At 46.1% G+C, this 26,580-nt stretch overlaps 1 protein-coding gene and 1 long non-coding RNA gene across 4 annotated transcripts in view; one reads left to right on the forward strand and one right to left on the reverse strand.

The window, feature by feature from the left end:
• Positions 1 to 26,580, reverse strand: part of SLC35F3 (solute carrier family 35 member F3) — a 197,149-nt gene that overhangs the window by 19,343 nt on the left and 151,226 nt on the right. The window lies entirely within an intron of this gene.
• LOC138066793 (uncharacterized) lies at positions 19,898 to 25,221 on the forward strand. Its single transcript, XR_011140293.1, has 3 exons — positions 19,898 to 23,181; positions 23,546 to 23,585; positions 24,335 to 25,221. It is a non-coding gene; the product is annotated as an uncharacterized lncRNA (long non-coding RNA).

The following is a 26,580-nucleotide window of genomic DNA, read 5'->3' on the forward strand; positions in this document are numbered from 1 at the left end:
TCCAGAATAACCGACCTTCAACTTTAAATATTTTGAAAGCATGTTTTGGACACAGCTGCTCCTGCTGTCTGGTATTTCACGTGGGTACATTATAACCATTGAGTATCCCGATGTTTTATGGATACTGTCTGGCAAATATCTGTTCAAAAACAGAGCTTGTGTCCCATGGTTATCCAGGCATGCTTGAGCACACCAAAAGAGCCTGTATATAAATATTTTAACAATCGCACCTGGCAACGAAAATACATATTTTTAAGAAAGGTGAAAAAACATCCACAGGTTCCCTACCTAGAGGGCAGTCTGCAAGCATTCAGCATCACTAACTCGGGAGCTGTGGACCCTTGTATGAGGATCCAAAGCCTCCTAAAGCCTCCTTGGGTCACTCCCTGAGATTTGAAAGGGCAGAGCCTTGCTCATCCTCCTGCCTGGCAGGACGCTGCGGGACCCTCTGCTGGTGATGGGGCTGCCTGGATGTGTGCGGGCTGCACTGGGCACTGGCCCTTGCCCCGTCGGGAACCTGGTGCTGCTAGTGCATCGCAGGCGGCGTCAGGCCGTGAGCAGCCCTGACAGGCAGGTGGCAAAGTGGGGAGATGTCTCCTCTCCCTGCTCTGCCCTGCAAGGCGTCCTTGAGGGCCAGCAGCCCAGCTGATGGCCATGACATTGGCCAAGATGACCACAGCTGAGGCCTGTGCCTAGCAGCCTGACACTGGAGCTGCCTTTCCAGCAAGTGGAGCAGAGCTGGGCTGTCGCCGCAGGTGCACAACACCTGCAAGCCAAGGTCCTCCTCAGGAGCCCTCTCACCCTCGCCCCAGAGCACTGACTTCTGGCCTTCATCCCTAAGACTCATGTGAAGCTCTCAAAGAGCTCCTGGGCTATATACAGCTAGAGTCCTCTGCAAGAGGGAGAGCCCCTAACCTATCTTGAACAATGGCACCATTAAGGGAAAGTAATCTGATTTACTTATAAGGTGTATGTTTCTTCATGCACCTCCAAGACATTCAGCTAGAGGAAGCCCCACACATATTCTGTCAGTTACCTAAGAGACAAATGTGTGCACTTGTGGTTGTAACAACCAGGAAGAGCTCTGAAGTAACAGCAAAGAGCAAAGTCCTTGTGAAACAGAACAGTAGTGGGTAATTTCTTCTTACTGAACTTCAACTATGTACAAGTAACTTTTTACATCGGAGCTATATGTATGCTCAATGTGTATAGAGATGCATCTCCCTGAGCCACTTTTGATGCCTACCTTGGGATGAATCGAACCCAGGAAGAAGCTCTTTCTCTCCCTCAGCTCTAAAAGGAGCCTAAGGCAAGGAACACAGACATGGACACCTCCAGGCTACGTCTGGTAAGAGAAGTTCTACCCTTGGTGTTAAAAGAGAAATTGTGATCAAAGACTGACCAAACCTACTCCTGATGGCATTACCAAAAATCCTCCAACTGCCAGTCTTGCTTATCACCTCAGCCCCAAAACTGCCTTGCTGCTTGCTGGCTGATCCAGTTTTGTTTGCCCAACAGTGGGTGGGATTCACTCTACTTCACACATGGAGCCAGGCTGGGGAGGGGCTGCGGAAGCTGAAAACCCAGACAGGTACTGAGCTCCCTGGGCCTCCTAAGAGCCCACTTTGCTGTTGAGTTAGGATGTTTCATGCGGTGGAGAACGAGAGCAGCCTGGGAACGGCTCTTTCCTTGCAGAACCGAACCCCTACACGACTTGATTGCCAGAGATTTTGTTCTTCTAGCCATCAGGCTTTTCTTTTAATATCCACGGCACCCTGTCTCGCTCGTTTGCTTCGGCTTGCTGTAACTGGCTTCCAAGTCCCCCAGAAGATAAGGCATGACGTTTTAGTCCATATCTCTTTTTTGAACATTGAATGCAAAACATGCAAATGTTAGCAGTGCTACTGTAAATTATCCATGCAGGCCTAATCGGTGCGGGGATTAGTAGGACATGTTTTGCCTGCCAATCGCTAATGAAGAGGCCAGATTCGCTGGCACACTGGCTGCTTTGTTCTGCCCCAGTGGCCCTGTGCTCACTCTGGTGGAAATCAGGAATAAGTTAGCCTAATTCAATTTGCAGGTACAGACATTGCAAGGTCAGACAAAGTAGACCAGAAAGGAAAAAGTCACCTGCTAGGAGCAGCAGCAGATCAAAACCTGCTTCAGACCAGAAGGTTCTAGTATGAACACTGCGACAATGTGAAAATTGCAGCAAAAGTTAACAACCTGGAAAGGAAAAAAAACTGGCTTGTGCAAATTATTCCCTTTTGGAATGTATCCCTCATACATATTTTCTATTCTGCTGCATCTTTCCCAAATACATAATGGCAGCTTCCATAGCTTATTAACCTATTTGCTATGCTTTTGTTTTGAAGTACCAAGGGGCTTTTGAAGTACCAAGGACCAGTACCCCTGGCCCGGGGGACCACTCTGAGTGTGCTCCTTCTGGTCTTGCCTACCTTTCTTCTTTGGTGGTTCTGTTGTACAAAATGGGAGTGAAATGCACTTATTCTACTTTGGTAGAATTTATACATTCACTAGCACTGGCTTCAAAGCCATGGAGAAACATCCCAACTACGTAGCAACAGCTAAAGATTAAAAAGGCAGTGAGAGATGAATATTGTTAAACACGTAGCTGTGAGATCAATGGGGAAGAAGTAGGGCTTTACTGCCCTATTTTATTCGGAAGTTTCATTTGATTGCAACACCTGCTTTTATTATGTTTAACTCTTACTTACCATGCAATTTTGGCACTAACTCCTTCTGATTTACGTCATTTGGGGAGGCATAGTTGTGGTGACTGAAATATTTTGATGGTCTTGTTGTGACAGAGACACGCATAATGGAGCAGAGCTAATTTGTCATCTGCTTGGCTAATGAGGATACATACTAAAAAGACTATGAGGAAAACAAGAACTAGTATATGAAAGGCTATGGAACCAGCAAATAATTTAGAGTAAAAAAATACATACAGCAAGGTCTTTATGTCTCAGGCTTTTCTGTAGTACCTGCTATCACAGCACAGCTTCTGTAGCGTCATAACAGCCTTGGTGCTGTTCTCACGTGACGTTACAGGTTTCTGTCAGGGCATGCTAAGTGGTCGGGGCTGCCTGTGAGAAGTGGCTGAGGACCAGACTCCACAAGACTTTGGCAGGGGTGAAGCCTCTAAGTAGGGAGGTATGAGCCCCTCACGTTATGGGCATGTTGTGATGCCCATTAAGGACAGGACACAGCTGGTACATCCAGCCCAGCTGGTGTCTGTCAGGATTTGCTAATGCTCGCTAAGGAAGTACCACCAGCAACCGTCAGATCAGTTACCTTTGGGAGGTGGGAGTGGATCCTAACTCACTCCTGTTGTAAAGAAGAAAAGCAGAACACGTGACCAGGGAGCGTAGCTCTGCAGTGTGATGGTGAGGGAGCTTGCCTGGGCCTGAGACAGCCTAGGCCTGTGATGGGATGTGAAAGCACACAAGTGAGTACCCTAATGCATGGGCTACAGATGCATGCTCATGTCTGCTTGCTTTCTTTCCTGTGGCTTGGACTCTTCAATTTTTCCCTGCAGTGTGAGCCAGGGCATGTGAAGGCCTCCCAAAGCAGTCTGTACCTGATGGCCCAGGCACCTTTCCTGGAAACAGAGGCAGGCTTCAGTCCTTCTAGGAAGAGCAAGGAATAAGTGTTGCAAACAGAAATTAGAGCCTCTTCCTTCCCAATGCAGACACTTGCATTCGGGGAGGTGGAGAGCTAATAGGTGACTTCCACTTTCTCCCCTTCCCCAGGTTTGTCTGGAACAAGCTCAGGACTCAGTACATGCTGGAAAATTCAGTAAGGGCACTGTAATTCAAGTGGACTTGTACAGCTCCTAGCAGCTCTAATGCTGACAGGGATGACTGGGGAAAGGTAACATGCCAAGCTCTTGGGCCTGCCCTGACTACTCACCTCTGTGCAAACCGCAGCGAAAGGTGGATTTACCTGAGACATGCTCTGAGACTGATGAATAAGAAAACTCTACAGAAGCTCTGCTTTGGTGACCTTTCCCAAGGCTGACTGAGGCAGACCCTGACCAGCTGTCTTACAGGAAAACAACTCAAAAGAATGCCCCGAATCGGACTGGTTGGAGGTAGCTGATGTCTACCTCATGCATCTGAGGCTGTCAGAAGTGGAAACTGGCATTTACAGAGTAGGTTGAGAATAAAGCCCTCAACTATGCCAGCAAACGATTGAAGTGTTCATGTTATATACCATAATGAAAAGACAAAAGGGGAAGAGAACTTTTATGTTGATGACTCTGACACAGCTGGATCAGACAATATTAAATTGGGATATGCCAAGAAGTGCATGGCCAAAGGAGATGAATATCGATATACTTCAGAACTGATTGTTGTTTTGACTGCGTTAAAATAGGCCTGTGCCTCAAGAGGAAAGACACTGTAGGCTGTTCTAAGTAATTCCAACTGGTGACTGGCAAAAACTTCAAGAAAAATTGATGATGTACAGCTATATGCCTCTGATGCTACTTCTGGGGTGAATAAGATACGGTCACACCTCAGTGGCAATGACAGCAGCTAACATTAGAAAATGAAGCAATGGAATTTCCCATGGGGAAAATGCATGCAGAAATTTAACCTCCAAATTATGGGTGAATAATGAAGGGAAAAAAGAACAAGGAGACAGACGCTAAAAATTTGTCATTGGATTTTGGACCTGTTCTCCTAGTCCTCAAAGACTTTAGGTTCTCTAAAGGGTTCAGTGCGAGTTTTTCTTTATTGCTCACTGCTCCTGACAAAAACTTCTACAGAAGACATATTTGCTAGGCAATTGTAAATAAATAGACACAGAAGGAAAGGAAAGAAAAACAGCTTAATTTCTTAAAATGAACAAAGTTTCCTGGGATATTGTGCCATAACTCATCCTATTTTGGCCCCAGCATACCCCATTATTAAGCTCACAAATAGTGCTAGGTAGAAGACTACTGTGCAGATAAGAAACGTATGTTAAGCTAAAATATTCCTGAAAAATGCTCTCCAAGAAGGTACATGATATGTTTCCCAGGGAATAGGGCTTCAGCTCCAGCTCAGCTTCCCTCTCCCTTGAGGATCCCTCTCTCAGTGCTCATGTGAAGGGCAGTCATAACAATCTCAGCCTCTCAGATGGGCAAATTTTGAACTGTGCAAGTGAAAGTTGGTTTCAGGATTCCCCTTTTACAGATGTGCAAACTGAGGCATGAGAGGTAAAGCTAGTGACTGCTTCAAAAAGCCAGGATGAGGAATGCTTATAGGCTCCATCTTCTAAGATCTGGGGATTTGCTTTTTTCTCATGTTTATTTTATAATTAACTTCTGCCTCTTATCAAGACTGCCCCGAGTGCTTTTTTTCCTGAGTCATTGCAGGTTCACATGCCAGCAGAACAGTTGCATGGAGGCTCCCGTGGCGTGTCCCAGATCATAAAATGCCGAGAATAAATCCACCAGCCTCAGCATTTTACAGGGAGGTGCCCAGGTATCATGGAGCATTATAACCCTTCTGGTTCCAGGGCTCTTAAAACAAAAGCCTCATACCCTTGCCTCCAGGTTTCCTCCTGCAAACCCTGAGAAGCGCAGAGAAATTGTTTCCTAACATAGAGAGGGCAGAAAGCACCTCAAGGAGCTTTTGCTTTGCAGCTGTCCCAAGTGGTCCTGGTGACCCCTGCCCGTCCCTCCGACTGCAGAGGCTTGTCATGGCCCTTGGCTACTAGCCTGAGCAGAGACCATGGGGGTGGCAGTGTCACTCTTGGGAGAGGCACCCAGTGCGTATCCAGTCTTGTCTGGTTATGCTGGAGACTAAACTAACTTCTGACTCCATCTAGGTCTGGAGAGCCAGCCCTGTTAACCTACTTAAAAGAGCCTCTTGCTTTATCATGCCACAGAGTTGGCTTCCTCAAGTACTGAAGTCTCCTCCTCGGCTTGGTCAGTCCCTCTTCCCTTGGCCTCCCTGGCCCTGTGGTTTCCTCTTTGCACCTCATCTAGGCTGAGAGCAGACCTGCAGCCTGGCAGATAGACATCAGTGCCAGGGGAAGGCACTGCCTTGCAGGCCCCAAGGGCCTGGCGTGTCTCAAGCTGCTATTTAACTAATACCATCCATGTGAACAGCCTGGTAAAGCTGCTCAGCAAGTGGTTCATCCAGAACAGGCATTTTCTCTTTACCAGATTTCTTTTTGGAAAGAGCTAGAGAAATGCTTGGTCCTTGGCAGAAAATCTTAAGCTAGGAACACCCTGTCCTTTGAAAGCACAGTGTAACAAGCGCGGGCTCTTTTTCACAGCTGATTTCACAGTGAAAACTTTCTTTAAGTGATTGCTCTTGTCTTCAGGGTCAGCTCAATTCAGAGCATTTCCACAAAACTTGTGCTCCAGGGAGTCCAAACAGCAAGTTGCTTCACTGCACATGCTGCATCAGGTACGCTGCTGGCAGCCACTGATGAGGCTTGGAGCAAACGTCGCCACGGTCTCACGCTGGCCTCCTCGTTGTGCCTCTGGGCCAGAGCAGTGAGAGTTTTGTCCCTCACCAAAGGAGATCTCCCCTGCGGCCTGAGGAAGAGCGGGACAGGCTACGCAAACAGGGATGCTGCCCAAAAACCGCTGCCCTCCTCCCACCAACTGGCCCTACCTCATCAACCCATCAGCCAGGCATGTCCTCTGTCCTGGTGCGCAGGTACCCGGGCACGGCTTATGGCCACACCAGAAACCTCTTCCCATCAAATGAGGGTGCCTAATGGGAACAACAGTCCCCATCCCACGCTGCTCCTAAAATCCTGCCCCAGCCCTGCCTGGGGATGCACCAGGGCCCAGACGGGAGAGGTGAAGCAGCAGCGCTGGGCGCAGAGGGGTGGCTGGCCAGGTGGGCTTGGCTCTAGCAGCGGTGCCCCAGGTGGACGGCTGGGCAGAGGGGAGCTGCTGCGGGGTGCCATCTCCCAGGAGGCAGTGCTGCCAGTTGCAGGGGAAGCCTGCCTCTATGTCACGAGTTTGCTAGGGCAAACTGCACCATACTGAGTACCTGGGGCACTGCTGGGAAAAAACATGCCTGTAAACAGGGTGGCTGGAAAGCATCCAGGCTGAGGGCCAGGTCTTGTGTCTTGGGGCGCGATTAAGTCAAGGCTTCAAAAACAGGCACGAACCTGGAAACGGAGCTGCGTTACCTGGCGTTGCTCAACGCCCCTCAGCTCTGCGGGTGAGTTCGTGCCAGGACAGGGTACACACAGGTATAAACAGCCTGAATTGAAGCTGTCAGCAACAGGTAGACCTGGGGCTGTCACCAAACCCACAGGACTACCTGAGCTGGAAAATAACTAAGATATTAAGTAGTTTCTCAAAATGAACACTGTCTAAAATAATCGACTAGTTCGTTAATGCCCATAGGTCCATGCATATTTTTTCTATAAGCACTTTATTAAAGGCAAGTTCATCGGAAATGACCGCAGACGTCCACCCAGCCTACAGCTACCGTTCTTAAATAAGTGTCTGATGCTGACTGTTACTTGTGCCTACACAGAATTTGGGGCTAATGTTTTGCCTGTGAACTTTTATCTACTTCAGCAGTTTCCAGCTCATTTGCAGAAAATTCATTCTGATAGGAAATGAAATGAGAAAATTGCCTTCTCTTAAATTAAACAAAAAAAATCTCCTGGCTGATCTTTCTTCTCTGAAGCAGGGAGGCAAAAGAAATTGGTTTTGCTCAGCACTGTACATGTGCCAAACTCTGCATTTGCACAATAAATGCTCCCAGGAAATGCTCAGCTATGGATTTACATAACACACCAGAATGGCTCCAAAAGAAGCAAATAATACAAATCTTACAAACCACCTGAATATATATTTCCAAGACAAGTCTTAGCACGCATTCAGAAATCTTAATGAGAGATTGTTTAAACTAACATTTAAAAAAAAAAAAAAAAAGAACAAGACCAAACCACAGGGAAAATTCACATACCGTAAACTGCATTAGGAAAACGCTGCAGGTGGGGGGGCTCTGGTTGTAAAAGCAGGGGGAAAAGTCTGGAGTGTCCTTAATAGGTTACTCCCCCACGCGACGGCGCTACGTCCTATAAAATTGTACACCAGAGGTCACTCCTGCTGTTTTCACACGCAAAGGGCTAAGGACGGAAGGCAAAAATCTGGATTTTTAAGAGAGCTGGCGAGACTTTCACGGCTGCTGCCAGCACGCTGCCCGGCGTGGGCAGCCCAGCCCGGCCCGAGGGCCTGCAGCGCGGGGTCGGCCGCAGGCGCCGGCTGCTCGCCGGCCGGGGTTTGCAGCCCACGGATGAAAAACTCAGCCAGGGCTAAGGTGATACCCCGCCTGCGCCTTTTTTTCCGCTGGCAACGATGACGCAAAGCCGCTGGGGACCTGGCCAGCCGGAGCCTGTTGCCGCTGGTTCGGTTCGTGCGGGGTCACGTTGTGAGTCCCTCTGCGGTTAATTCACCCGCTCTGCGCGCAGGGGTACGTTCACCGCCTTCCCGTCCTCCTCCTCGGCCAGACGCGACCGCTGCGGCGCCGGAGGGCCGAGCTGCCCCGCCGCTGCCCCAGCCGTGCCAAAGCCTGCCTGCCGTCCCCCTGCCTCCCGGCCCCTCTCTTGCTGGGTTTTCAGTATTATCGCAGCAAGTTCCTTATCCCTTAGGAAAAGCGTTTGGGACAGCCCCTTCCCTGTGTTTGCGGCAGACCAGTGGCCAGGTGCGGCCCCAGACCCGGGTCTCTGGCCTTCCCAGGGCTTTTGCCGTTAATAACGATGACCGAGGAGATAGGCACCTTTCCTGGGGAGGGTTACTTTTCCCCCATCCCCATTAGCTACCTCTGCTCCTGCAGGCTGGGGCTCAGCCCGGCTCCGGTGCTTCCCCCCACTTCACCTCCCCTCCAGGCACTGAGTCCTCGGCAGAGGGGAGACCAGTTTGCCAACAAGCTCCCAGCTAGAGGAGCCTGGAGAAAAAGGGACCTTGAAGCCCACCCAAGTCCCTAGTGGCTTCTGCAGCATTTTGTGTCTAGGTCTGTTGTTTTTGAAGCGCGACTCCTAGCCACCTCCGCAGTGACACGACCGAAAGCGTTAAGAGAAGGTGGAAGTCAAGCAGTGGCACCGCTGCGCTGAGAAAGGAGCAGCGCCGGGTGTTGCAGTAAGAGCTGGCACCGCAGCAGATTTCCCACAGAATCACTTCTGTCCACTGACACAAGCCGAGCTCACCCCGGTCTGCGTTGCTGCAGTTATTACAGGCTGTCCCTCTGCAGTCGCGCCTTTAGCTTACTGCGTGGGGCAGGCTAGCATCTGCGGGCTTTCCATCAGACCAGAGGGGACATGCTGCTTTGGAAAATGCAGCAACGCTCGCAAGAAGAATCTTCTAACACGACACCACGTACTTCGCGATCAGACAGCTGAAGTTACCAAACAGTGCACTGTCTAACAGGTTCTGCCTTTACCCGCTAGAGGTGAGTCAGATAATCTGTACAGTACCCAGAACCTAAAAGTACTTTGTGTTCCTCTGGCTAGTTGGCAGTGTACAAATAAAATGTAATACATTTGTTACACGTAAGCTTCAAACCTGCAGACGAGGCAGACGTCACACTGGGGCATCCTGCAGAGATTAGCTTTTTAGGTACAATCAAAGGCTGCTTCATGGAGCAGCTGCTAACGGCGCCCACAAGAGGAGCTGCACCCTTTGACCTGGTCCAGGGTAGTGCACGTGTTCAGGTTCAAATCTTAGTCAGAGCCCCCTGGACCAGTGACCGTGATGTACTTCAACTGGACGTTTCCCCCACACAGCAACAGCGGCTGAGCAACCCTCTACAGCTGCGCTCACCTTCACAAAAGAGACCTATATAAAAGCAAGGAAGTTCATTAAAAAGTAGCTGGAAGGGGCAGCTAGGGGAAATGAAAGCTTTACAGGTGCCTGGGCATTGCTAAAGTGCAGCACGGTGTGAGCACAGGCCCAGCCCCTGCTGTCTTTCAAGAGGACGAGCAAAAGGGAACGAGCCTGTTCAAACAGCAGGGCGCGAGGGAGGGATGTTACTTCAAAACCTGACGTCACGTCCAAACGGCGTGAACAGAAAGGATCATAAACTCTGACAGCGACATGTAAAAACACAAGCAGGCAGGCCAAGAAAGCGCGGCTAGCAAGCTGAATCAAAACTAATCACGATCTCTCTTCCACTGCACAAGGCACAAGCTGCCTGCCAGAGCCTGTCAGAGCAACTGATGGTCAGAGTGCAACGAGAGCGCTCAGAGAAGATCAGGTCATTGCAGAGGAGACAAGTGATTTCTCGGCAGCAGGGTTCACAGCAGAAGAAAGAGGGAGGTTTCCATGCCTTGTTTCTTCTTTGCGAGGGGACTCATCAGCGGAGCTGCCTGCAATTGGAGCGACTGTGGGAGAAGTTGTGGCGCCAACTGACAAAAGAGCAGTAGCAAGTTGCCAGACACTATTTACTCAGGAGTTCGAAAAAGCCCAAGGATGAAACAGGTGAATTCCTAACACCGCTCTGTAGCTTTGCTTTTGAATCTGCCTTTCTGTCCAAGGCAAATAGGACATTGATTTTTTTTTTAAAAAGGATCCAGGGAAGAGATGAGAAATTGTAAGTCCATAAACCTGATGTTTGTACTGGACAAACTGGTAGAAAGTAGAATGAGAATAGAATTAGTGCCCAAATTGAGGATGAGTCAACATGGCTTAGGGAAGTACTGCTTTACAAACCTCTGGGGGTTCACTGAGGTGAGCATGTGCCTATGTGTGATCTAGTTAATATACCCTATGCAAATTACCAAAGGACTGCTGATAAAAGTCCTAACCAAAGGGCTTTTAAGGAAACTCAAACAGCCAGGGAAGGTGCTGGAATGGATAAATGACAGGAAACAGGGTAGGAGTACATAAAGCAGCGGAGGGAAGTAACTGAGGTTCTGCCGAGCTCTGCTGGGGGATCTGCACCGCTCACTGTGCTCGTAAGCAACCTGAGCGAGGGGCGCAGTGAGGTGACAAAGTCTGCCGAGGAACTGCAGTTATTCAGGGTAGAAGGGCTAAGGGCCAGCTGTGAGTGACGATGGGCTAAGTGTCATAAAACGGCAGATGGAGAAGTGCACAGATGGAGGTGAAGAGACGCAAGTGGCAAAAGCCAGTCCTCATGCTGCACATACAGTGTCAGCCAGGACTGAGATCCTGGGGCCGTCACAGATCGTTGCATGGCAACGTAGTGCTCGGGAGCAGTCAAAAAGCACATTTAGTGTTAGCCTCAGAAAATTCGCGAGTTCAAATAGTTGGAGACATGAATATGTTGGGAAAAGCATCATATATCCTTGCTCTGTAAGGACTCTTCACTTGCCCCTGCCCTAGGGGGCCTCCTGCTAGGGCTGCTGCCAGAGGAAGAGCGGAGTTAGATGGAGCCATAGTCACCCCTCGTGCGGCCGTTCTTGTGTTTTGTGTGCTAAGGGTTAGCGTGAGGTCTTCCAGCAAAGGTTGGTGTTTTCATCATTTATAGAAGGGGAAGCTGAGGTTAACGGCAAACTTCTTTCCAATTGCTTGGCCTAGATTTCCCTATTCGTACCACGGCCATATGCAAGAGCTACTGAAACTGCGTTTGCCCGGTGCAATTGCATCCCACTGGAACGTCTCCTAGTAAGCTTACCAACATTGCCCAAGGCCTCAAAGGGCACGCTACAAATGGTCATGACTTCCTTTCAGCTAACAGTAAAAAAGAACTCTCTGAGGAGGAGGAAGGTACTACACCCCAAATCCTCAGTTTGTTTTAAAGCTTCTGCTCAGAATTTCCCTTTCTATTGACTGACAGCAGCAGTGCCCACATTTGCCAAGTAACGGGTCAGACAGAGAATTGGTATGTATGTCGTTAGCATTCAGTGTGTTATAAACTAAGTGCATGAGTCCAGCCTCCTGCTCGCATTAGCAGCTACTCTGACTTTACTTTGAACTCCCCAGGCCTTACTCTTTACTGTGTGTTAGGGTAAACAATCTTCAAGCAATCTTAGATTCCATCTTACCCTCAGAAAAATGCAAGTAAGTCACAGATTCCACCTTTTTGAAGGATTATAGTCATTCTGTTTACCTAATATTTATTCTAAATGAGATGAATTATAAGGAATATAAACTGTTTTGTATTCAAAGTTAGTTTTCTGCCCTGACCATTGCCGAGAATTTAGATAGCAAGTAATACGCTAACATGAGGTATCGCTGTTGTATTTGTCTGCGGGAACATATGGGAAGCTGATTCCTCATTCACCAGATATCTGTGTGATGGGACCTTATCAAAGGTGTTATGATAACATGGACCTTTACGGGGAAGAGTGTGGCATTTTTGTAATAAGATGAGCAGAAAAGCCTGTTTCTAGCTTTTAGTATCTGTCCTGTAGGAGCAGGCAGACTAAAATTATACAGGGTCTGTGTCCATCAAACTATTCCTGATCTTCTTTGTGAAGAAGCCAGACTCCATCATTCTGAGCAGACTTTTCCTCAGCTCCCTGGCAGTCTGGTTGGCTTGGATGGCTGAGCTAGCCACAGAAACCTACACGGTCCCCGCAGGACTCCCTTTCCACACTCTACCCTTGAATCTTCCTTACACTTTCTGCTTCCAGTCTACCCTCATTTTCTTGTGAAAAAGCAGGTCTAGAAGCAATACATTCACTGAATATCTTTTGGGACAATGGAAATGAAGCTTGTGTCTCAAAGACGGACTGATTCATTCTTAAGCTATGATTATATGTTACTACATAGTGGAGCCAAAGGATTGAGAGGAAATTTAATTAGACTGTGGATGGTCACCCACTTTGAATTTGGGCATCCTCTTTGTATCAGAGCCTTCAGTCCTTCTCATCAGCAGTGGGCACTCTCTTCTTTCCTTTAGGGAGGTCTCTCTTCATTTATAACAAGGTATTCATTTTCTACCTTCCATACTTTTATTGCAGCAGATATACCATTAAGAAATCTGCTATGAGACAGGCAATGAGAGCTAGCTAAAAATACAGTTGCACATATACATTTGGTTAGGACCTCATTACCAGCCTTCGCTCAGCTGGCCATACTGGGGCTAACACAACAGCCAGCCTCTCAAACCCAGCCCAGAGGGCCTCCCAAAGCCAGCCTGGACTGCACAGTGTGTTGGGAATAAAGGTTAGCGTTGCATTGCACGCGGCATGGAAGATGTGGTGGCATCTACTGGTCACTTTATAAATTCGACAGCTGAAATTCTTCAGATGCTGCAGAAAGGATACTAAGGCAGTGCCACGTGCCAGGCTGCCATTCAACAGATAGTTTGGTGGTGGTACCTCCTCTTGCAGGTAGCCGAGCCGTTCAGTGGCTATGGGAGAGGTCAACAAGAGCAGAGCAAATATGAGAAACAGCTCCTATCATTGGTCATCTGCAGCAACACAAGGGAGATGAAAGCTTTCCTCACAGTGGTCGCTTACATCTTTTAAAATCTAAATGTCATTTATACTGAGTTTGCCAGACTTCAAAGTTTTTCCTTCAGCTCTTTATCAAACACATGAAATCCACATTTGCAAGGCACGGTTTGCCAGAAGAAGTCTGAACTCATATTAGATTGCGCTTTTACTTTCCCAAAGCTTCTCTGTGCATTATGTTTGTAAATCCTAGAGTTTTAGCCATGCCAATTCTGGGCCAGAGAGCAATGGGTTCATCACGGTGCAAGGAAGACAGGGGAGGCCCAATTAAAGAGGCACGCTTTCATATGCAAGATGTTACTGTCGCTTGTGAATATTTTCAACCCAGCTGAACTGCTCATGAGCAGGTGCTCTTAAAGGCTGATTGCAGCAGGACCATTGCAGCTTATACCACGCGCTCCTAATGACTGCAGTCTTCCAAAATGGATCACTAACTGCCTGGAGCAACCGAGTGCCAATTAATGCAGACTTTCCTGGATGCTGGTGAGGAGCTCGAGCTGTATTGCTAACATGCAAGTGCCACGTGGCCCAGCAGATACGCTGCCAAATCTCCTAGGGACTGAGCCACAGAGGGCTTTTGCTCCTTATTTTTATCATGTGCAGCGAAAGGAAAAAACAGCAGAGCAATGGGGTGACATCAGTCTTTCGTTCAGCTTCCCAGCTGGGCGTCCCTATGGCAAGGCCAGTGGCAGTGCTGCTCTGTGCTTCTCTGATAGGAGCTGACTTGACTTCACTGCACTCCCGTGGTTAGAATTTCATTTCTTTAGACTCCTGATTTGCTGCTTAAAAGTGAAAGGTGAGGAGTAATGCAGTTTAACCCCTCTCCAGGCAGAGGGCAGCACAACACAAGCCTCTGGTGCACCCTGGGGAGCAGGGCACGGCTTCAGCCTAGCCTGGGACAGGGAGAAGCTCAGGGCAGGGCCCAGGTTGCGGCTGGGGGTTGCTGACCCGCTCAGTGAAGCCCCATGCCTCTCCTGCTCTATGGCTGAGCGGATGTTGCTGGCTGCTTGCTGTGCCCTCAACCAGACAAGGCAGCTGGCTTCTCTTCACACCCACAGCTTTCTGAGAAGCTGTTACGGGAACCCTTTTGTCCCAGCGCTGGGCAAGTGGTGGTGCTGCTTGATGTCGGTCTAAAAGAACAGTGGACTCGGTCTGGGAACAGGCGCTAAAGCTGCATCGGCAAGAGAAAAAAAGGCTCTAATGCAGCAGTTGCACACTGCAAATGTAAAGCTGAGCTACACTGTGCATATAGGCCAAACCTAGCTAATTTGAACTTTGCATGGCCTGGACTGAGAGAAGAATGTGAATGCAAATATTGCCCTTTAAAAGGTGAGTTATTTGAAATTGGTGCAATTAGTGTTTGCTCTTGGGAAAAAAACCCACATTGTTTTTAATGTTATCTTATCAGATTAGGCAGTTCTCAGAACGCAGCAGAGAACTTGCAGCTGCTTGTAGAGGCACCCTGAGCAATGTTAAAGCAGTTCTGGTTCTGAAAGGAAGAAGAAAAAAATCTTCCAGGAAAGCAGTGGAAAGAGCATTGAGAAGCTGAATTTGAGGCCCATTATGAAGGTCGATCACCAATTTCCTGTATGAACTTGGCCAAGTCACCTAGTCAGCCTGTGTCCCCTCAACTTGGCAGCTGTACGTGAGGAAAAAGGCTTGTTATTTCCCAGGACTGTTTCGAGGTAAGTGCAGTCATGCATTTGTGTAGCATTCCGCATGTGGTGAGGGCCAGCATATACAAACTAAGGCAGAGAAAACATAAACAGTAGGCTCTCAAGCCTTTCACTGCCGGAGTCAACATTGTCACTGCTCTCTGTCATCATCCAAAATTTCCATTGACGTCAGTGGAAGTTCTGGGTGTGAAAGGCCTGCAGAGTCTGAAACTGTGCAGCGATCACTTGCAGTTATCTTGAGCATGGACTATTCTGATTTATATACGGCTTGCACTCTTCAGCTGTGACCTGAATCAGTTACTACGTTTTGGAAGAGTAAAAATGAAATTTTTATTTCACAGAAGCTGGCCAGCTGGCCTCCAGTGAATTGGATTTTTGTAGCGATTGGTGTAGGCAGACAAAAAGTGAGCTCGGTTGCCGTCAGCAAGAATAAAATGCTTTTATAATGGCTGATTTCTTGGCTTCCAGAAATGTTGGGGTTTTGAATCTGCTTAGTTGGAAGCACGGCACTGACCGGACAGGAAACAGGGCTGCTGTGTTTTGGGAGGGGGACTGAGCAAGATGAGGGGCAATAGCAAGGAGAAGAGAAATGTCTTGGTGATAACACTGGCTACACAAATACCCCGAGACAGACCCTGTTATTTAAACATATACCTATAAATACTTATACGTACACTCAAACACAGGTATACTTCGGACCGGTATGCTGACAGATTGTCAGAAAGATTTGGCATGCAGATATGGTTCCAGCTGGGCAAAATATTGCCAGCCCGTAGCCCTTCATGCGGGTAATACCAGACCTTGGGGATAAACTCAGCAACTCCCCCACTCAACAGCAGCATCAAAATGCGGTACAGCAGAGTGAAAAGAAATGAGCCTCACAGCCTGTGTACTAATGGTTCAGCACCAGGACAGGATACGGGGACAGCTGGGAACAGGAAGGCATGTGATTCATGAGATACGAAAAAAGACAGCATCAACTTGGCATCTAGTCAAAGAAAAGAAATAAAGTTATACAAAAAAAAAAAGCTGAGAGCTCACTCACACAACAGAGAAGCTGACATTTATGACGCACAAATTGCAGCTAGATTCATTAAGTAAACCAGGATACAGAAAGGAAATAATCTTTTCTAACTACTTTTATGTATGATCACTTTCAGAGTACTCTGTATCAACAGCAGGTGAGTCTTTTCTCTCAGAAGTTTGTTTGCTTTTCAAAGTGCACTGATGATGTCCATTTAATATAAAATCAGAGCATCTTCTTTCCAACACTCCCTCATTCTCTGTCCTTCAGCAATGTCATCCCAATCTCTCAGAGCAGCACAGCAAAGAGGGGAATGAGCCCTGAACATCCTGTGGAAGGGAAATTAGGAGATCTGAAGACACTGTGACGGTATCTAACCTCATCCCAAAGGCTGGGTTAACAGCATGCTTCAGTGTGTGATGATCTTTGAAAATTAAGTGTGTGAGAAATCTGGAAACTCACCAGTCTTATGTCACATTACATGCAGGAGTCCAGCTGATGATTTTAGTGCCAAAAGGGCGGTGTTATAAAATATGAATGTACAGCACTTCTAAGATTCCTATTTCCAGACAGCTTTACTTGTTTTGACATTTCTCCCAATGGGCTATTTCTTCAAAAAACATGTTGTACAGTATATTTTTACTGCTGGCTGCATTAATTTAGTGTAAGACCTTAGTATAAAAGGTCAAAACAGAGTGATTTGTAACACTAATTGAATGGCTTCTCTCTGCATTACTGGTACATTTAGGACTCTCAAGAGGCATACAATAACTGAGAATGACTTGGAAATCAATTATGCGCTGACCAGGAGAACTATGTAATTTTTCGCTCCCCATACAAACGCTTTCTCTTCCAAACAGTAGACAGGAAAAACTGAAAACAGTACTGGCACCCACTGTGTTTGTAGAGAAAGATTGGAAAGTGCAGAAACGGACCCATGGCAGCTGAAATTCCACAAGACTGCTCATGGAAAGTTAGGTAGAGACAGCTTCAGTGAAGAGCTCTGGGAATTCATGTGGCTTGGTTTGTATCTTTGAGGAATTGTTCCACAGCTTTTGGTCAATAAAGCTGTAAATTTTCACTTTCATTCAATGTTTGGTGAAACACTTTGGTGAAACAAAATGCTAATTCTGAAACAGAAGATTTTTGAAGAAAAGTATAGGTTCAAAAACTTTTATAAAAGATATGGAAAGAAGTTTTGAAATTGTTCCATTTGAACGTTTTAAGTGAAATCTCTCTTCTGAATTTAAAATGAATGTATGTTCACTAAATCCATAGTAGAAAATTATGAAAGAGATCCAAATCAGCACAAAGTATTAAGAAAGATTCGGAAAGAACTGAAAAGAGGTTTTATTTTCATTACCCTTCTGTGGATACTCTTGGATTCCACCTTTCATCCTTTTGGAACAAGTTTTCTTTTGAAATTTCAAATTAGCTCCTGGAACATGAAAATAATTGCCTGTCCAGTCTACTAATCCTCCTTTATATTATCCCTTAGCAACTCTTCAATGTGACTGCATAAAAGGCATTGCTGACCCAAGCATCAGAGCAAACACAGACCTAGTCTTGAGAGAGATAGGTTTTTTTTTCTCTCCACATCCTAACAATACAGTTTACAGTTATCTTCATAAATAAAATACGTAAGAGGAAATTTTAAAAGAAACCATAAACTTGACACTACTATAGCAATTGCATTTGTGCCTATTCAGCTGTCGTGACTATAAGGGATTTTCTACTCCCTACCTCTCAGAGTTACAAAGGATTCTGTAAAATTCTGGGCAGGATCCTCTGTAAAACAAAAATTTATTTGAAGATGCCTCTCAAAGCATAGAGTACAGAGCATTGACTTCATTTACTTTCTGACTGCCAGAGGTAGCTCCAGAGAATGGATGCAAGCCATGTTTGTCTTGCAGCCTCCTTGCGCTCAGAGGCATCTACATCCTCATTGCTCTTCTTTCAAGCTCTTCTTTGTATCCCTGTGGATCAATGGGCCACTCGCTCTTCCATGATTCAGAAGCCAAATCTCAGTTTCATGCTCCGTCAGTCTGTAGGCTGTGGACTTTCCTCCTTTGCAGCCTCCGATGAACGCGAGCAGGATGACTGGCGTTTCATGCTGAGGTACTCTCCAGAAAGGATGCCGACTTCTGAAATATCCCAGAGCAGCTCTGGGCACGTGCTTTGTGTCTGCTTTTGCAGCTCAGAAAGTTTCCATCCCCTTGCATCAACTCCTTGCACCTTCCCAGATAATCCACGTGGAAAGTCCTTGATATTTCAGACTTATTGAAACCTGGGTTCCTTGCTTCTCCTCCTCCAGTCGGCATCTTCCATTTCCGAAGAAGCCCCCTGCCCCTTCTCTCCCTGAAAGCTGTGTCGTTTGTGTGGGAGAAAATGCTGCACACAGGCTGGATATGCACACCGAGTAAAAAGATGGCTCCAGCTACCCAACAGATGTTATCAGCCACATGCCTATACATATCTTTTCTGGGATGTGGCCAGCAACAGAGGAGAGCTATGAGCAAGCCCTTTAAATATCAGAGGATGTGACCCCCGCCTCGTCCCTTGGAAGGAATGCTAAGTTACAGCAGAGCCTTCCTTGCAGATGCTGATGGGGATTTGGGGTCTAGAAGCAGAAGGAATCCCAAACAAATATCCCAGATTCAAAGAGCTACATTGACCAGTTTATGCATATTGTTGCACTGGATCGATCAGGTCTTTAAAGCTGGTATCAGCTGCCAAGGCTATTAAGTCTTCTCTCATTTTTATTCCAGAATGGTGTAACTTTATTTACCTACCTGGTTTCTACCAGAAGTGTGAAGTGGCACAATATGTGGGTTGCTGTTCTGCTTCTGCTGTTGGCTATCACAGCTGCCACATTTGATGTTGATTTTTCTTCCTGCTGCTGTCAATGTCCTACTCTGGACTTTCCAGCCAACATTCTCATTACAGACAGAATAAGAATATAAATAACCTAATGGGGTTATTAGCCCTCAATTGCCTCGTTCAGAATGAAGCAAAGCAAGCATGATATTAAAAAGAACAGAGAAGAAACATAAGGGAAGAGAGAGAGAGAGAGATCACATAGAAATCCATTAGTTCCAGAAGTAGACAAAGTGATTATGACACTGAGGTGTTTACATTACTTAGAGGTTATGAGAAAATGAGATCAACTGTTTGAAGCTGCTGGAAAGACCAGAAATGACAACAGTGGTGAGGGATATTCAGAAATGCTAGGGAAGCAGAATTTAAGCAGGCTTCAGATTTGCTGATGAATTTAAAAAACAGACTTGAAGTTGGGATGGTGGAGCAAAATGGTGCTTGTGACTGTAAAAAATGCTGAAAGCCACGGGCGCCCCTCTAAAGCAGAACACTAGCCATGATTATTTATGTGTTCGGATGGGATACGTAGCTGCTCTTTGAAAGGCAGGAAGAAAATTGCTTTAATTCTGAAGCTTTGCACAGACACTGTGTTTCAAACTTCTGACCTATGTTTTTTTCACATGTTAAATTATTTAAATGAAAGGTTTTAAATTTTTAAAGTTTTAATCTTGCAAGACTGCAGATGGTGGAGCCATCATCAAAATGCAGCAGACATGAAAAGTCTCTGGCCAGATCCTGGTGCCACAGAAGTACACAAATATAAAGCAGGAGGGTCTTGTCATTACAATGAATGTGTGGGGGGAATGTCAGTGTGTTTTGGATCAGGCTGCTACAGCATACGCTGGTCTCCTTGTGACATTTTTTATGTATTTGTTCTTTTTCCTTTATATTTTTATTGCCTACTAAACAGTTTCTTTTGGCTCTGCTTTGTGTGATCCTCTGCGTAAAGAAAACAGGTCTGTCCAGAGCAGCACTTTGGAAACACTGTCCTGATGAAGAGAAAGCTGTTGCCTCAGCAGCATCTAATGCGCCAGCCTAATCTTGGCTGTAAATTTACACATTAGGATTTCAGCTCAGCCATCGCTGAAAGTTCAGACTTACTTCAGGGAAGACTTGCAACCAGCAAGGACGCCTTATCTGCAAGCAGTAATAACACCGGGACTTTCCTGAACGCGGTGCAGAATGCGGAACTCCAAGTTAGCAAACTGGAAGGACCCATCTGCTGGTCTAAATGCCATACTCGTGTTTTCAGCATTTACTGAAACAGTAATACATTGCAAGCCTTCCCCTCTGTCCTGTCTGTGTCAGTGAGGAACTCACCCACAGGTGGTCTTCAAAGGCTTGACATGGGAGGAAACCCTTTCCCTGTGATACCCTGCCAGCTTCTTGTGCTCAGCAGTGCTCTACTGGCTTATAAGCACTCCTTGGCTCTTCCCTGCTCTTCCACCTCACCCACGTTGGATGCAGGAGACTGCACCCTCACTCAGTTTATCAGCCTGCAGGACAAGCGTAACTCCCTGCTGATCAGGCGCAGTGGGAATTCATTAACATTTCATTAATTAAAGTGCTCAGAACTGCCTAGGTCTCAGTGCAAGCTAAAGTATTGCTCTGTGGTCTCTGAAAGAATAATACAAACTCTTGTGATAAGCCCCCTGAAATGTCCTCAGCTCAGCACAGCCTTTGCAGGATAGGGGAGCACGCTGCCTGTGGCTGGTTTAGGCAGGCTGTCCTGCCAAGGTTTGGAGCTCTTTCTGTGATAAGGAAACATCCATACTGGCTGCAACATCAGCACTGCTCCATAGTATGGCTGGGATTTACTAGAAATACATCTCTGGAAAGAAAACAGTAAAACTACGTTCTGGGAATTAGGGTCGCAGACAAGAGTCAGAGTCAGAACTACCCATGGCTGAATTACACTGTCTAGCGAGAGCACCTGGAAGACTCGAGAGCAAGTCATATGATGTTTAAATGGCAGAAGCTGACTGCTGATAGTAAACTTGAAGTGACGGAGGAACAGAATACCTGCCTTTGTCTGAGAAATGTGAATGTGACATTTGAAACTGCCATGACAAATTTTAACCTGTTTTTCCCTTAATTGGGACAGATGACACATTTCATGCTGGAAATGTTCCGACCATTAGCTGCTCCGGTGTGTATTACATTTTGATGTGCCTGTGGTAATGGCTTTAATAAAATGTCTTGAATAGTGCTTGTTAAAATGTTTTCTTATGTTTAGATGCTCAGATACCATGCAATTGACTACAGCACAGATGAACATGCTTTTATGATAAAGAATTTCTAAAATAAAATATAAAAAGGTCAGGAAAGACCCTCATCTACTATAACCCGATTTAGGGTCACAACAGTCATTTCTGTTCTTTGACTGTTTTTGATTGTAAAAATCAAACTCTTCTGACTTACACCAGCTACGCATGCAGCACATTCATTTTTACAATATTCACTTTTAGCTACAATGAAATAGCTGTGTGGCATACAGCTGCAGTTTACGGCATCCTCCTGGATCCAATAGATGGAAGGAGTTACAGGGACTGCGTGATGTGGTTTTCTGAGCCAGAATGTAAGGGCTGCGCAGTGAGAACAGCTCCTGCTTGCCGTTTCTGAAAGCTGAACCGCAGTTAAAACCGCCAAGCGTTTGTCAGATATGAAATTACCGGCTTCGTTTGTCTTCCACCTGCTACTGCTATGATGTGCTTATTCCTTCCCTCCTTTTGGAAAACGACCTGAGACCCTGACTTCCAGGATAACACTCTGCTTCCAGAGCAGCTGTGTAGGCGGCAGTGAAAAATCCGCTCCTCTACGTTACAGTGCAAATGCACTGTCACCGCGAAAGGCGTAGGGGGGCAAGGGTGAGCTCCTGCACAAACCCTGCAGCTTGCCACCGAAGAGAGACGTGGACTTCAGACAGCTACTATGAACGCCTGGATTGTGGGCACGCTCTCCCTGCCTTTTTTTATAATGGATTTTAAAAGCCCCTGGATTTAGACGATATTTACAAAATGGCTTTTCTGGCCATTTCCCAAAACTGTGGTTCTAGAGGCCAGTATCAGAACGTGTTACGTAATTTGGATCGGATACCCTTTGGTCACGGTTATGGTCAGTGCAATTGCCGCCGTGTGCAACGGATTGCCTGGCAAAGGAAAATGGTCGGTTTGGTACCAGAAAGCGCGGAAGGAGGAGGCACAGCGCTGTTCTGAGGGCGCTTAAAAGCAGCAGCCTGGAGCACAGTCGGCTGGCCGGTCTCGGTGTGCTTGTGAATCCTTACACATGCATAGCAGGGGGTGTTGAAAAATTTAACAGAATTACTGCTGGGGATGTATCACAGCCTACATATTCTGCAAGCACTTATCCCACTTTAAACTCAGGCATAGATTAATGTAACCAGATAACTTCTTGGCATTATGTGGAAAAGCAGACTCTTAAGATTTCTTTCTACCAGAGTATCCTGCGCTTGGATTTCAAAAATGTCATTTGGTTAAAACCAGTTCATGTTGGGCTCAGTGCTGCAAGTCTTTATGGATGGGGGATTCATCCTGGGTTTATCCTCACCTACAAGGACGTTTTTAACTATGCCCCTCCCGTTCATCTGCCACTTTGTGCTGCTCTGTTACATGCTGTTTCTCAAGCTCGTGGGCCTCAGCCAGGGGCGAGAAAAGCATCCCCTGATGTCCTCATGCCTCTGCCCTCTCTTTCCCTCTGCAGAGACTGTTGCACCACCGCCCGCTGCCACGAGGCCCCAACAGCAGCTGCAGACGTCAGCTCTCCTTACCAGCTAAATGAAAAATACCAGATTTCAGCAGATCTGTGTGCAGTTACGTGCATTTCTCATCAACCTGCACTGCAAGCTCTGCAGCACAGGCACTATGTTTGTCTCCCTGTTGGAAGAGCACCTAGCACAAGCCACTGGAGTGGGTCAGGATTTGCTGGATACTGATTTCATATAAATATTAGGCAGCAATGATACCTACATGGCTCTGTGAACTAGGCAAAGGAGATACAGACTCAGATAATGGAGATTTAATCTTGCATGCACACCAGGAGAGGAAGGGAATTAGAAGTAAATAAATAAAGGACAAAAATACATGAATGAACTGTTGGCAAGGAAAATGTGTATGAGCTTGAGTTAAGCCAGAGCCTAGCCTGGGAGAGAGAACATGACAAAGAAGAAGATTGAGGGTAAGTCTTTATGACTCATTTCACCACACAGCATCTGACAAACACGTAAGATGATGGGGGCATTAACCAGCTCACGGCATCTCAGCAGCTGAAATAGCTGGTAGGTGGGCTGAGCCATAAACCAAAATATTCATAGCACGTGAATTAGGCTGAGCAGGCAGCTTCAAAGTTATTACGGGAGAAGGGAGCTAGTATATTGCAGAGCAAACAATGTTACCCACCCAAGGGGAAAGCATGGGCTAATGCTTTGAAGGTATGTGACAAAAAAAGTCTACCTAATAATTCTTACTTTTCATTTTTGATGTGGATTTTATATTATTGTGAGGTCTCTTCATTAAAGAAATATTTAACTTTTTCCCTTCAGGATCAATGGCGCACGTAAGAGCACGGATGCATATACCAAGGTATGGGTACACAGTCAGTGTCTATCTTAAAAAGATAATTTTCCCTAGTTATAGAGAATAATTTGTGAAATAACAGCTCAACTATTATTTTGCTAAGTTCCTTCTATCCCGATTTTCTCATGTTTGCTACCAGAATGGGGTGTTTTATGTGAGGCTGTTTGTTACTAAAACTTAGAGCATCCCATGAGGTCTTTGAAAACTGAGGTTTACATGTGTGAGGAAACTGCTGCAATCACATTTAATGTATACATAAATTATCCGAGAAAGTAAATCAACAGAGACAAATGATTTGGTCTTGATGAAAATCATTAAATTTATCATGAACAAGTCTGACAAATAATCTGTAGAAGGCACAAATGGGTAAGCTGCAAGGAATTACTGGATTTCTCTACCTTGGCACTCCAGTGCTTCACGGCCATATAAAACTAAAAGTATAAATTAATACTCAGGTACCTAAATACACTGACTTTTTCAGCAGGCTGAAGACTGTCAGCTCCAACTGAATCCAAAATGAATTACGGGTGACCAAATTTAGATTTTAAAATAGAGATGAAAAGGTTAAGGCAAGGAAGCATAGTGTCTCTCAAACCTGGCATCAGCCATGACAGGATTCTAGGCCAGAACAGAGTTGTAAAAAATTGTGTGGCAGGAGTTTGTCATTTGGGAATAGGGGCAGTAGGTGCATATGGCTGTGAAGGAAGAATCATTTACCGAAAGCTAAGATTTTTTCTTTTTTTTTTTAATTTTAGGGGTATGGAGAATGAAGATGTGTTTTTATTTTAAAAAAAGAAAAACCATTCCATCCATGGTCTTATTGGTCCCTAATGGAAAAACATGACTTTAATTTTTCTGCATCTGAAACGGCCAGGACGCTGTCCTGATGCACTGTAAGGGCCAGATTGGGAGCTGAGGTCTGGCTCATCTCCGGTCTTTAACCAAGGGCATTAGACTTAAACTGAGATGGGAGTGGAATGAAAAGTGGTGAAAACTGAGATGAGGGTCTGGCCCACAGCCATGAAGAAACACATTGGCGGGGAACGCCTAAAAGCTCCTGACCTGCAGGACACTGTAGCAAGACCTTTCGGCTTAAACCCCGCCAGAGGCACGTGAGCCGGCACTACACACCCCCCATCATCAGGTGGGCATTGCCGAACATTGCCCCTTGCTCCCAGGATATTTCTGGGGCACACATGCATCCTGAACACTCAGCAGCAGCAGCACAGCTCAGTGCAGCAGCGAGGTCTTCGGCTGGCAGCAACCCATCTTTGTGGGAAGGCTGCCCTCCCCCTGCCTTATGAGAGGCTCGAGCTGTCCCACAGAGCTCGCACGGCCAGAGATCCTTCAGAAAAGTTTCCAGAGCCATCCCGAAAGAAGTTGAACCCTGTAGCCTGAGCTGCACTGACCACAATATGACTTTTCCTCAAAAAAAACAAACAAAGAAAGCGAGGTCACTCGCTTCCCTAAATCAAGCTTGGTTATAGGGTTTTTCAGGTGCCTTTGCAACGTATGTCCGATTGCTATTTTAAATATTCCTCTACTAAGAAATGTATGTCTGCAGAACTCTCTGTTGCCACAGGCTCCTATGGAATCAGCAGGTTCTAACCTGTTGTTCTGGGTTCAAATATATTCGTTACTCAATAAATACAGGTATTCCTTCAGGAAATAAACAACACGGATGCCTGGGTCACGGTGGGAAGAAAAGGACTAGTTAGCTTCATTTTGGGACAGTATTGACTGAATAAGGCTAAAATGCTGACGGGGTGAGAAATAAGGCTTGACCAACCTGCATGGGGAATGGTCTAAAGTTGAGTTTGGGGAAACTTTCAAACAGACTATCAGAAATAAAACTGCTGTCACTCCTCTGGGATACCATTGCTGTTGCAAGATAACAGTGGTTCAGCATGTAAACTGAAGTGGTGCATATGTACCCATGTACACATAGACACACATATATACATGTACACATGTACACATATATATACTATATATACACACACACACACACACACAAACATACATGTCTGTATATATACATATATATACAACCACAAGGAGACATTTCCAAAAGCCTTCATTATTGGCATACCACTCTTCCATCTAAGCCATTACAATTTCACCAGTCTTCTGTAAGTGTAGAGAATCCAACAGCAGGACCTTTAAAATGCTGTCTAAAATTTCATAATACCTCAGCTCCTGAGTCTCAGTGACAGAGTAATTCAGAGTCACAGTGCCTTGTGATATCCTCATCTGAATCACCCTGATTTATAACATACATAACTTGGCTCATTTTATTGCACTGCGTATTGGGTAACTCTGTTAAATTTAGCTCTATCAAATTTAATGTATACAACTAGCATAAAGATCTTCAGTGGTTGGGTTCAACCCTTTATCAAAACTGAATGCTCTGTGATGAAACAGAGAGGGAGAGAGAGAGACGTTACTTAATAAGCTTAAGTCCTTGAGAGAGAAAAAAAATGTACTGAACAATAGCTCATAGTGTTACTAATTTTAGCAAAGTCTCTGAATTTCTTTTCAAACATTTCACAGGAAAAATGACAACAGCAGCAATGATGTTTCAATTTCGAAGGTGAAATTCTTTGTTCAGAAACCTGGCAAAGGTGATACCTGTGTTGCTACTGTACTTTCCTCTTAATCTTTAGCAGTGGGTGTCTCACTCCTGGAGAATACAGTTAGTGCTGGCTTTCCACCAGTACAGTGCTCTGCCTCTGTTTATTCAAAGAAGATGTATTCAAAGTAGCTAAGCGATCACAGCAGAGGTTTTTCCCACGTCATGGATATAACTCAGTGCTAACAGCAGGCGAGACGTGGCGCCCAGCTGCCTATTAAGCGATACAGCACACCCAGCCAGTGAGGTGATTCGAAGAACCACCCACAAATGCGGATGTGCCATGCACCTCAGAGATGCTCACAGGTCTAGGGGCCAGGGGATGCCAGCTTAGTTATCTTCCAGGATTGCTGGCTTATTTCCCAGTTC

This window comes from Struthio camelus, chromosome 3 (assembly GCF_040807025.1).
Source record: "Struthio camelus isolate bStrCam1 chromosome 3, bStrCam1.hap1, whole genome shotgun sequence".
Classification (NCBI taxonomy): domain Eukaryota; kingdom Metazoa; phylum Chordata; class Aves; order Struthioniformes; family Struthionidae; genus Struthio; species Struthio camelus.